This window comes from Diplotaxodon limnothrissa, linkage group LG3, assembly GCF_057381915.1.
Source record: "Diplotaxodon limnothrissa isolate DT_005_m linkage group LG3, D_limnothrissa_male_GT1.1, whole genome shotgun sequence".
In the NCBI taxonomy this organism is placed as follows: domain Eukaryota; kingdom Metazoa; phylum Chordata; class Actinopteri; order Cichliformes; family Cichlidae; genus Diplotaxodon; species Diplotaxodon limnothrissa.
In genome coordinates this window covers 63,710,908-63,715,038 of record NC_140598.1, presented here as the reverse complement: position 1 = coordinate 63,715,038, position 4,131 = coordinate 63,710,908, and the positions used below count along the sequence as shown (strand labels likewise).

Here is a 4,131-nt window from a genome sequence, read left to right as displayed (position 1 = left end):
CAGGTTTACACATTTCATTAGATTAGATTAGATAAACTTTATTAATCCCTCGGGTGGGCTCCTCTGGGAAATTCGGTTTCCAAATAGCACAGCACGTGTAGACCAGAGGATTTTTTTTGGACTGCATACAGTCCCACTGCAAACCTCGTCTCTCACAGTATCAGGAAGTCATCTGACTGGTCCCAAAGTCAGGGTTGTAAAAATCTGAGACTTCATCATAAAAACTCAGAATGTGAAATGACTGGAATCTACAGAAGATTTATAAAGGCACACTATTACAGTAAGCTCATTCTGACAGTACAGATCATCCTCAGACCCAGTTATCACAATAACTTAAGTTATACACATTTGGCATGGTCAGGAAAATCATGACTGACCAAGGAAAGGAGTTTGTGAACCAGGTAAAACTTGTGAAAGTGTTATTCGTACCTTTACCTATGATATGATGTATTTAGGCCAAGTCTGCTCATGTAACTGCAGCTCAACAACAGCATTTTCAGCAAGCTCAATATTAAACATGCTGTGTCCAGTGCATACCACCCCCAGACCAACGGGCAGGTTAGCATTTGGATGTCTAACCTTCAGTAACTCAAGTGAAATCAGTCATGCTTATTTATCTATTCTACAATACAACTCAATGGATGAGAGGACCAACCAGAACATTAAGCGTGCTCTCAGAAAGTGCATCAACCAGAACCACGATGACTACTCGTGATGCTTTACAGTGTATCATCGTCTTAAGAATGTATTTTTAAACTTATTTAAAGTTTAAAAGTTATTGACAAGTGCAAGAGATAATGAATTAATGAAGAGATTTTATGTGATCAGCACTACACCCACCACAGTCCCTATTTCCTGCTCTTCCACCGACATCCACGTCTTCCTGCTGTGACAAACGCCTGTCCCATGGATGATGACCTTGCAGTTGCCAACCCAGAAGAGGACATAAAGACACAAGACTTGAGGAGATGACGATTCTGAATGAAATGGTCTGTACATTTAAGAAGGGCTGACTGACAGGGAAAGGAGATTTGTTTAGTGGAAGACCTTTGGAACACGGAAAAGGAAGCAGGTACAACATTGTGTTGTTCAAGCAGGCGATGATGTTCTTTTGTCAGGAGATCCAAAAAGGAGACGCACAAGAGATGCATTATTCATTATTTGCATATTATCAGATCCACCAACCGAGAGGAAGTTTCTCCTGGACCACTCATATGGGACTCCTGAATGGCAAATTGATCATCGGTATGCCAGTCCAGGAGCAAAGTGTCAGAAAGACTTGGACCCTATTTATTCCAGTCTGGTGAGGCGCATTTTTATGCATTCACGTTGAACCTTGATGGTTTTAGAATTGCTGAAGCATGAGAAATAATGCCAGCCTTATTTTGTAGTTGTCTTTTTAATCTGTTTCTTTATTATTGTATATATTATATTGAAGTAAAATCACATGAAATGCTTTTTTCATTTAGGTGGAATACAGTGGCTTGCAAAAGTATTCGGCCCCCTTGAACTTTTCCACATTTTGTCACATTACAGCCACAAACATGAATCAATTTTACTGGAATTCCACGTGAAAGACCAATACAAAGTGGTGCACACGTGAGAAGTGGAATGAAAATCATACATGCTTCCAAACATTTTTTACAAATAAATAACTGCAAAGTGGGGTGTGTGTAATTATTCAGCCCCCTTTGGTCTGAGTGCACCCGTAACTATTGACTATGTGCACGTTAGCATATGCTACTTCCGGTGCGGAAACTCCTGTGGGGAGCTTTGTTTCCGGTGTCCTATTCGCACCTTGTTTACGGTCCAAAACAAGTTAAGCAAATTAATGAATCAAGCTGCGATTTACATTTCTCTAGATGTCTTGGGCATTTATCCAATATATCTGTAAATGATGTTCATCGACTTGTCGATTTTTTTCCCCTGCGCCTCAGAGCAAAAGAGAAAAGGGATTCAAATTTTATATTTCTCAGCTGTCCCTCGTTTATTGCGGGTGTTATGTTCTAAAAATAACCAGCGATGGGTGAAATCAAGTAGCCAATTTTATTTTTTGATGGTGCAAAACGTTTCATGGACATTGTGGACATCCAGTACTGCACATCAGTGTCACACTGCTAACGATCGATGCAGTGATTCTGGACTGTACAGGAGAGACGTCACGGAGGAGATCGTCTGCAGCGATCAGGACGCAGGACACAATGTGACGTAAGAAAAAGAAAAAAAAAAAAAGCATGCAAACTTGCACTAAAAAAAAAAATCTGTGAAACAGCGAGGTGAAAGGTGAACCGCGTTATAGCGAAGGACCGCTGTAATTTTGAAAGTAAGTCACAACATACCTGCATTAGTATTTATACAGAGTAAATACTAATGCATAGAAACCGTTACCAGCAATCATTCATTTTTTGTGTGGCTTTTTTCACGGTTTGTTAACATGCTGTGTAGGTGTGTACTTGACTAGCTGATATCAACATAACAGGGAAACATCTGGTTTGACTATTCTTCACCTGTAGTTTGAATGCTGAACATTTGCCTGTTTAAATCATAAGACCAGTCATTATACAGAGATGTGCTTCTGAATGTGGACGATGTGTCTTCTGCTGCAGTAATGCAGTTCTGCTTGTGTTGAGTGATGTAAACAACTGATCGATCTAAACGCTTTAAACGTCAAAATTGATCATTAGATTTTTTATGACACAATGGTGGCGAGTGTTCCCACCTTCTCCTCTTTGTAACTTAACGCGATCTTTCTGTTTTCGGGTTTTGGACATGATTTTGGAGTATATCTTCGCAGTAGCGATTGACCGCAAAGTAAAGCTACTGGAAATGTACAACCCCACATCCGGTCTCAAACCAGGAAGTTAGCATTTTCTCGTGCACAGGGTCCATTGTAAAATGCTCAGAGTAGAAGTAGATGCTTTTTGCACATACGTGATATGGATCGGGTTTCCGGTACGGCTCGAGTAACAACAAATACATCGCACGATGTGCACAAAAAATGTCAAAAACCTGTCAGACGCTGTTAGCAAGAAACTGTATGCAGCCATCCATCCATTTGCTTCCGCTTATCCTTTTCAGGGTCGCGGGGGGTGCTGGAGCCTATCCCAGCTGTCATAGGGCGAGAGGCGGGGTACACCCTGGACAGGTCGCCAGTCTGTCGCAGGGCCAACACACAGGGACAGACAACCATTCGCACTCACATTCACTCGCACATTCACACCTAGTGGTAATTTGGATTATCCAATTAACCTATCCCCACAAGCTGCATGTCTTTAGACTGCGGGAGGAAGCCGGAGTACCCGGAGGGAACCCACGCAAACAGGGGGAGAACATGCAAACTCCACACAGAAAGACCTGATGGTGGAATTGAACTCAGGACCTTCTTGCTGTGCGGCAACAGTGCTAACCACCGTGCCACCGTGCTGCCTTGTGTATGCAGCCATCTCCAATTTATTTCAGTGACTGCTGGGAGATCCCAATTTTCTTGCTGGTCAAGTGTCAAAACGATTGTTGTAGTTGTTGAACTAAATACACATTTTCCATTTCATATTGTAACGTTGGACCCGTTAAGCATAGACAGGACACGGACGTAATGACAGCACTACTTTATTTTCGAATGTGATCACACTGTGGTTTTTGTTTTCACAGGGACACAGACACTCCCGTTCTGCTGTCACGTCCGCTCTCTCCCACTCCGACTGTCACTGTGAACATATAAAGAGACATAATCACACTCACATCCCAGCACACCTGTTCACCCCGCCTCTGCGCTGCCCCGGGAGCTCACTGCATCACCCCTCCTCTGCAGCCGACCAGAGACCACACCCACGCCACACATATTAATAGTCATTTGCTTCTTGTTGCAGAAATATACATCCACAGTCTGCAATTTTTTTAAAATAAGTATATACTGGTGTATTCTATATATACTACCCAGTGTCACATCTTCTTATAAATGTATTTTTTTCTTATCTTGTAAATTAATGGACCTTCTTTTATTTTTTTTAAATATTATTTTAAACTTTGTGTGATTGTACAGCATACAGCCCACACAAAGCTTTAACGACTGGCTTTCACATGTAAACAGCGCTCCACGTAGCACTTAGCTAGATGGCAGCGTCCAGTGTTTCT

The 4,131-nt window shown here is 41.9% G+C and overlaps 1 pseudogene; it reads left to right on the top strand.

The window, feature by feature from the left end:
* The first annotated feature begins 237 nt into the window (after window positions 1–237).
* LOC146636893 (uncharacterized) lies at window positions 238–1,307 on the top strand (annotated as a pseudogene).
* Window positions 1,308–4,131: the final 2,824 nt, after the last annotated feature.